The sequence below is a fragment of the Mobula hypostoma genome, chromosome 17 (assembly GCF_963921235.1).
Source record: "Mobula hypostoma chromosome 17, sMobHyp1.1, whole genome shotgun sequence".
Lineage (NCBI taxonomy): Eukaryota > Metazoa > Chordata > Chondrichthyes > Myliobatiformes > Myliobatidae > Mobula > Mobula hypostoma.
This window is the reverse complement of record NC_086113.1, coordinates 57,891,564-57,900,868: the sequence shown is the minus strand read 5'-3', so window position 1 is coordinate 57,900,868 and position 9,305 is coordinate 57,891,564.

Below are 9,305 nucleotides of genomic sequence, written 5' to 3'. Positions count from 1 at the left end.
GCAGAACTAAGGCGAAGCAGAGTCGAGGCAGCAGGGTCCAAGCCCAAGAGCAAGGAAAGCACTGCTACTTGGCCAATTTAAGCCCTGGGCCAGATTGGAAAGGTTGGGCTTGGCGCACATCGAATCAGCAGGGCACAGGTCCGAGAGTGAGGAATGACCCGAAGCTTGGCTGATTTAAGCACCGGGCCAGATTGAAAAGGTCAGGGTTTCTAATGACATTTGAAATATTTCTGTCAGAGCCCCTGCTATTTCCACAACCAAATTCCCTCAAGGTCCTCAGGAATACCTTGTCTGGACCCGGAGACTTGTCCACTTTTATATTCCTTAAAAGCACCAGTACTTCCTCTTCTTTAATCGTCATACTTTCCGTAACTACCCTTCTTGTTTCCTTTCCCTTACACAATTCAATATCCTTCTCCTTAGTGAATACCGAAGAAAAGAAATTGTTCAAAATCGCCCCGCATCTCTTTTGGCTTCTGAAAGAAATTTGCAAAATGGAAATTTTTTAATAGAGACATTCAAAATCACCAAAGCTCTGAAGTTTATTAAGCTTCAGGGAGAAAAAGTGTGTGGCAGCTAAAAGCCTTGAACACTTCTTTCCTTGTTTGTAAAAGAATACTGCCTTGTCCGTGTACTTTCAGATCAACCCACCAAGCTTTTAATCAGCAAACTGAAACTTCAGGGGAAATGCATTCTCCTGTTCATTTTGTTTGCATGCTTGGAATCAAAAATATGTGTAGGTTGCTCCTTCATTTCTAATGGGAGAATTAAGCAGGATCAAACTTCCGTCCATGGCTCCGGGAATTCAAAGCAGTAGAACCAGTTTGGCTACAGTTTGTAGGATCACAGCAAACCTAATATAATGGCAGCCAAACCTATTGCAGTAATCCTCATCCACCACATATTGCCTCACTAAATGTTCATATTTTAGCAGTTTCTAGGTGTTACTTTGACATTGAAAAAGTAAATAAGAACATTTTAAACAAGGGGAATTAAGGGGCTTTGAAATCAGGCTGACTCTGAAAACTTAGAGGGACGAAAACTCAGCCAGAATGCGTCATATACATTCATGGATTGAGACTGAAGGAAGACTATAGGGGAACTATACAGGTGGAGGAGAAAATTAGAGCTCAGGGCAGCTTTGGAAATGAAAGGAAATGGAGCTTGGACTGGTAGGTAAGGGTTGGCAAGAGGTTTGGAGTATTGTACAGGAAGCAGAGGGAGAGAATGAAGTTGGGTTTGGGGGCCATAATTTGTTGAATCAATAAGTAGTACCAATGCTATGATTTAGCCTGCCAGTAGTGTAGTGTCATCACCACCGGACTTCAAGGCCAATGGTCCCGAGTTCAGATCCAGCTGGCTCCTTGCATGCTTTCCATCCATGCTGGGTCAAGCATCAAGCTAGCAAATCAGCCTTGTGAAAAAACACAAGAATGCTAAAGAAATGATAAGATTGACACCCAATTCACCACAAGGCACAGAAAGGAACAACAACTATACCATGATTTAGAGCATCACACAGAGAATTGGTATTGGTTTATTATTCTCTCATGTACCAAGGTATGGTGAAAAACTGTTTATCATGTGGATATTTTCAAGTATTTTGGTGTTGCCTCATCTGTTGAATTTATCTAGTTCCTTTATGTGTTACACTAGATTTCCAGTATCTGCAATTGCTTGGGTCTCCACAAGTACTTTGAGGAAAAAGTAGTAACAGAATGCAGAGTACAGTATTTCTGCTATAAATACAGAGAAAGTGAGGGTCATATTAGGTAAGTTGTGAGGTCAGCAGTTCATCTTCAATCTACAAGAGGTCCATTCAATAGTCTTATAACAGGTGGATAGAAGCTGTCCTAGAGTCTGGAGGTATGAGTTTTGAAGCTTTTGTATCTTCTGGCCTATGGAAGGGAGGAGAAGAGAGAATGTCCAACATGGGAGTTGTATTTAGATTATGTTATTTGCTTTCCCGAGGTTTAGACAGAGTCCCTGGAGGGGAAGCTGGTTTCTGTGATATGCTGAGCTGTGGCCATAATTATCAGCAACTTCTTGTGGTTTTGGGAAGACCACTTGTCATATCAAATCTGAGATGCATCCAAATAAGGTGCTTTTAACAGTGCATCTATGAAAATTGGTGTGGATCATTGGAGACGGCCAGTGAATAAATATTGTAAGTGAAATTTTAAAATCTTACTATGGGACAATAGTAAAAGATTTCCTTGGAGTTGGATGAAGGGAGTCTAGGGAACAGAAACCAGAACTGCTCATTGCAAAAACCAGAGAGAGAGGAGGAAGATTTCTGAACTATTAGACCAGAATCCTTTATATAAACGCAGAAAATAAATATAACTGGTAAAAGGATACATAAGCCAAAAAAAGGAATAAAAAGGAAACTGGTGTGGACTAATGTTATGAGAAATAGGCCCAGAATTGGGGTGAATGGCCTCAGTGTTTACTGTAATTCCTATAATTCTACAGAAAATCTCCTCCATCGAAGTCAAGCTCGGGTGGGGGGGGGGGGCTGCTGTAGGAATGTTGATGCCAAGTTGAGTTTTGGGCAATGATATTCAGGAAAGGTCCCCCTAAATAAAAGCCACCTGCCTTGTGCAAATCTCTAAACTAGGTTCAAGTTGATTCATATTGGTTAATTTTATTAGTAAAAGGTCTGATTTCAGACTGGCTCTAATTGAATAACCCAGTTGTCCTACAGATGGAAACAGTATGCATGTCTAAACGAGAGACCATGGAGATGGGTGGGAATGCAGTCAGGACATCAGAGTTATTTACCTGTTACTATTAGTAATGTTATACCAACAGTAAGTTATTGTATTCCAGTTAAGCAAAGTGGAATTTGAGAATCGAACAAATTACTGGCAATGATCCAGGCTGACATGGAAGGATAGGTACCACAAGGTTATTATAAGTAAGGGCTAGAAAATCCAAATCAATGCCTTTATTAAATTAAGTCTGAAAATCCAGTAAGTTTTGATTATCTTAGCAAATTCAAAGGTATTGAGGCGGAATAGGACAGTGAAACAGCTTTTGGCAAAATGTGCAATTAACCTTATATGAATTATAAGGACTATTATTTGACATCTATTCAAGCTGTGTTGGACACTGCACTTGTTTTGCACACTCTGAGACTGCTTGGGCGTGAATTAATTAAAGCTCTTTTATGCAATTGTCTGTTTGATGGTTCTCATTTCTGGTCTTGTGTCACTGTAATGGGGATGAGAGAGTTACCATCCCCACTGTAAATCTCATCTCTTTAATTATAAAGTCATGGTGAATTGGATGTAGATTATTTAAAAGGAGCATGCTATTACATGGAAACTCTTTTGTGGTTTGTTGCACATTTGATGGTATGTATATGATTATTCCTGTCAAGGCAATGGTAATCGGAACTATAGAATAATTAGAACACAGAAGGAAGCTGTTAGGCCCATCAAGTTATTGGTAGCTCCTGAAATTATTGGTATTGGTTTATTATTGTCACATGTACTGACACTATGTTTGTTTGCCATCCAAGTAAACTATGCCATACATAATTTCATCAACACAATTAATCTCAATGCATTGTTGAAGCTAACAGTTCTCAATAGTACATTGGTTGACTTGTCATAGTCCTTATGATTTTGCTGTACGGTCTAGAAGATGGATTTTATTTTGCCTATTCAGTCTTGTCTTATGAATGGTACTTTGTCAACACACGTAATAATCACAGGCCTTTAATTTGGTATTTGATGAATTCAAGTCTGCATCAATTCCTCATCAACCCAAATTGTGTTACAATTTGGAGGAAGGGGGTATGGAAGTGCTTGAATCCAGTGATTGTTGTGAACATTAAAGGTCATATTGCAGAAACAGTTAAGTTTTGTTCATCCCCATTCCTAGTCTGACATGTGAGAAAATGTCCTCTTCTGCTACATGGGACCGATCTCAGGTTGGAGGAGCAACGCCTCATATACTGTCTAGGTAGCCTCCAACCTGATGGCATGAACAAATTATAGTATATTTCCCCTCCTCTTCCCTCTTCATTTCCCCACTTTGGCCTCTTAGCTCTTCTCATTACCTACCTAGCACCTCCTCCTTCCCTTTCTCCTTTGATCCGCTCTCCTCACCCATCAGTTTCCTCCTTCTCCAGCCCCTTGCCTTTTCCATTATCACCTCCCAGCTTCTCACTGCCTCTCCTCTCCCCCACCCGTCTGACTTCACCTATCACCTTCTAGCTTGTCCTCTTTCCCCTCCCCCCACCTTCTGATTCTGGCATTCTCCCCATCCCCTGCCTTTCTTTCCGGTCCTGCTGAAGTGCCTCAGCTCAAAATGTTGACTATTTATTCATTTTTATTGATGCTGCCTGACCTGTTGAGTTCCTCCAGTATTTTGAGTATGTTGCTCTGGATTTCCAGCATCTGCAGATTTTCTCTTGTGTTTAAGTGTTCTTCAACTTTGATTCTGACTTGAGCTGGTAAGTGTCATCTGTGAGGAGCATCTGTGAAAAGGCATCAGTTAATGTTTCAGACTTGGAAATAATGGGTAAAATAAAGGGAATATCGCCAATAAGAAGAGTTCAAATCACTTCTTGTGGCATAATCTGCTACTTTGGTGTCACATTAAGTTATATGGTGTCAGCCTAATCAAGATAATTTTACCCGAAGCGTGCTCTCTCTCTCCCAAAGTTTACCTGCTATTGAAAACTAACTTCAGTTTTTCCCAGTTCTGACTTCAGTGTGGTACAGAGGGCAAAGAATATTATCATGTAACCACATATAACAATGGATGTAAGCAGATAAAAAGAGATCAGATCCATATATCTATTATTTATAAGCCTATTTATAGAGAATATGTTTACAGATTTAATCTCTATGAATCTATTTACATTCATAATTATTTGCTCTTTTGTCCTGTTGTGAGTGCTTAGTCATCATGGGAAACCTATGAGTAAGACACATACTTGCTCATTTGAAACATTTTCACCTGCCATACTCTCCCAAACATATCTCTGTCATTTGCTGCCAGAAGAAATCTTCTTATAGTCATTTTACCTTTTTCAATAGTATTGTCAAATTGTGCTTCTCTTTCTATGGATGCTGCCTGACCTGTTGAGTGTTTTCAGCATTTACTTCCCAGTATCTCTGCCTTTTTACATTTACTGGTGGGAGCCTTTGATTTGGTTGTGATAAGTGTGATGCTTGAATATTATTCTGGTGCAGTTGATTTTGATTTGTTACAGATGGTTTGCCAATGTTATTGAAATGAAGAAGATAAGTTCTGGCAACAGAGACAGAGAGCAGATTGGGAGAGTGTGGGAGGGGCAAGAGCCCACCTGAGGAAGGACACCTATGGGTGACTGAACCAGAGAGCAGTGAGGTGAAAAAGCTTTCATGAAACCATTCAAGGCATATACATTCCCATGGGATTTCGTGTTTCTATGTCATTGTAGCTTGCTCTTAGCACCTGCACGTAGTATTTGTCTGTAAAACATGTTCATGGAATGGGACCCACAAACAGATGTAAGAGTTTTATTTATTGATCTAATGGTTTAAGATGGCACTTGTTGAAGCCCAGCGACTACTTATTGGCAGCAAACAAAACAAAGAAAACCACTAAATACTTTATTATAACACTTTTTCTTGCAAAATTTATGGTAAACAATCACCGCAATGGAGAGGCGAGGTTGAGTTGAGAGTCGAAGCATGTGGGAGCGAGGTGAAGTCGAGGCATGCACAAGGCAAGTCGGGGCAAGGTCGAGCCATATTCGTGAGTAAGTCAGGGCAAGTAGAGCAGAGGAGAGGCAGATTAGAGGCCCATCCACCTAAAATAAGATGGAGGAATGATCGATCTAAGCACGGGGCTGATTTGGAATGGCCAAAACGTGGTGACGGGGTCCAGGCCTGGAGTGTATTGATGTGACGGAGCCCGGGTCCTAGTGCGAGGAACAATCTGATGTTTGGACGATTTAATTGCCTCGCCAGAAGGATTGAAAAGGAAGGGTGTCAGGACAAGAGGCAAGAGTCAGGCCGGTTTTGCTCACTGCTCTGTGATGCTTACTCAGCTCTGCACTGAGCTGAGGCTGTGGCTGTGGCCTGCTCCGGACTTTGTAGCTGTGGGCTCACTTTTGTTCTGAATGCTATTTACTTACTTATATTGTTTGCATGATCTGTTTTTTTTTCTCTCTCTCTCTGCACATTGGGTCTTTGACATTCTTTATTTTTAATGGGTTCTTTTGAGTTTCTTTGTTTTTGTGGCTGCCCATAAGGAGACAAGTCTCAAGGTTGTATAATGTATACTGTACGTACTTTGATAATAAATGTACAAACGTACTTTGAACTTGAATTCAAGCTGATACAGATATGCATAACTTTATATACAGTATATATTTATATAAAATTAAACCAGCCATCAAAAGGAACAAGGATTTGTTCTAGTCATTTACTGCTGCAAATTGTTATATCAATAATGCACTTGCAAAAGTTGAAAACAACAAAAAGAAAATTCTTTTTGTGTCTTTGGCTGTTAAACCATTGAAACAGTAGTAAATTATTTGACTGGAGCTTGTTCTACTATTAACAGGAGATGGTCTGTGTTTTACCTGTTTTGCTTCAACAGAGTTGGTTTTGCCTATCTCTAAAATTCGTAGGTGACTTTACCATATTTATGACTAAACTCTATACAGTTATAGCTAAACTGAGAAGAAATGCAATTCCTATTCTTGGAGAAGAACCTGCTCTTGAGGAATAAAATTGTTGTAAGCACAGGTAGCAGTCTAAATAACTAAAGATTACGGTAGGCCATGACTGATGAAATAGGAACAGTCGGGTTATGAAATGCTTTTCTTCTTTTCCTCCAGAGAACTTCATTGTGAGGCTTCTGCTTCCATTATCCCAGAGAAATAGAGCAGGCCTTTTTTCCCCTGATATTGTGTTTCCTCAGTTGCAAGGGATAGGGATAATCTCCTGTAACCAGTGAACACTACAGGTTCTTGAAAAAATTGACTCTCCTCAGATGCTGAGTGTTTAAGGTATTTACTGCTATACTTAATGCTGCTATTAATTACAATGCTGCAAGCTTTTTAAAAGAAGCTGAAGTAGGGATTGCTGCAAATAATAAAATTTCCCCAACTCAGCCTGCCATCTGGAATCACTGTGCATGGTCCACACTTGTCCAGACAGGAGGCAGAGGACCAATCCTGCTGGACATCTACATCTCCACTCCACCAAGTCTTGATGGCAACTGGACCATGGGCAGTGGTAGAATAGGGGTATTCCCTTCTCTACAATGTCACCAACAAACATTGGGGGAAGGCAAAACTGAAGGGGAGCTGCCTTTGATTTTAATAATTGATAAATTTCCCTGAAATTCAGCAAAATCCAAAAAACATTAACACTGAAGTAAATAATTAAGGAAACATTACAGCACCTTTCAAAACAAAAAGTAGTTAATTAAAGTTTAGGGGCTGAGATTATTCCTTGAACATAGGCGATGAAGAGGTGGCCTTACAGAGGTATATAAGATCATGATGGGTGTAGACAGGGTGAAAGCACATTGGCCTTTCCCCAGGGAGTAGGTGCTAAAAGCAAGAGAGCATAGAGTTAAGGTCAGAGGCGAGAGGCTTATAAGGGAAATTGGGGGCAGCTTCATCACGCAAAATGTGGAGCATATTTGGAATGATGTTCCAAAAATAGTGGTTGAGGTGGGCAGACGAGCAACATCTAAAAGACTTCTAGATAAGTAGATGGATAGGAGAGATTTAGAGAACCATGGGCCAGTCCAGCTCACTAAGCAAGAACAAGTTGTGCCAAAGGCCTGTCTTCATGCTGTATGATCTCTATGATTTTAAATAGTCGTGCAATTATAATGTACACAAATGCAAAATAATTTTAACAATGTAGTCTAGATGCTGGTAATTAGCTTTAGTATAGTTTGGTACTTAATATTCAATGCGAGCATGGTGGCTGAGAGGTTTGTATCTGTGATATTTGATTCCACTGCACAATGAATCTATAAATTTCATTCCACTCTGCTTCCTCGTCTACGTGCCTAGAATCCCCACTGTAAGTCATGGGATCTCTGATTTTTTTTTCCAACATGCCCCAAATGCCCAACAAGTGTTGTTAAATCACAAATTCACAGCAGATATGGTTTTGGATTTACTTTAATTCAAATGGCCGAATGCCAGCAGTTCTCTTTGGAACTTCTAGCTGCAGCTCACGAGTTTCAGCCCAAGTACATAAAAGATCCGTGATGTATTTGCTGAATACAGAGCTTGTTAAGAACATTAAATTGAGGGCAGGATGGCACTGTTATTAATGAAGTGCCACAGGGATCAAGATTGAGCTGTCAGCTATTTATAATCCATGTTAATCATTTAGATAAAAGAACAGATGTATTGTAGCCAAGTTTGCTGTCAATATGATTTTGGACAGGAAAGTGAACTCTGAGCAGGACACACTGAGTTTGCAAAGGATGGGTGAGTGAACAGGCAAGAAACGAGGGAAGAAATATATAGTGGAAAATTCATTTTGGTACTGATGAGACAAGTACATTTAAATGTTGTTAAATAGAAGGATCCTGTATTTTGGCATACCAAAAAAGCAGAAACTTAATATGTAACTACATGAAGCAATTCAGAAGCCAAATAGTTCTTATTGCAAGGGTTGGAGAATTGAAGTGCATAACTGCTGTTGAAACTGTAGTGTTTGATGTTTTTTAATTGACTTATTGGTTTATTATTGTCACATGTTATGAGATACAGTGAGAAACTTGTCTTGCTTACTTTTCATACAGATCAACTGCTTCTTTCACTTATGTCTTTTTTCTTTCAAATGTTGTTCTGATACTGTTGGAGCCTGTGATCCACAGTTTGATGGTGTGTTTTCACGCCGATTAAGCGATCTGGTGCTTTGCTATCTCTAAGAAGGTTCCAGGGTGAGCAGCCAAGAAGCTTGAGGCTTAGAGAGCCCAGGATCAACTCCATTTCTCGCTGATTAAGGCATTGAGGAAGATTGAAAACATTGAGGTGAACGCAGAAGGCGAGTGAGTATTCAGCATTGTCTACCAGCCTCTTGCTTGCTGCTTCCAGAGAAGATGACTGTGTATGACAGTCAGTCAGTCAGTCTCTCTCTCTCCCTCTTTCCCTTTCACTCATTGCTCCCAAAGGAAGGTCCCTGCATTTGAATGATCCCTCCCTCCTTCTATGCCATTGAAGGATGGTGCCAGAGCAAGTTTAATCGACACAGTTAGTGGATTGGACTGCGGTTCACATTATGATGTGTTTTCTCTTGGTCACTCCTTTATCTGTTGCTATT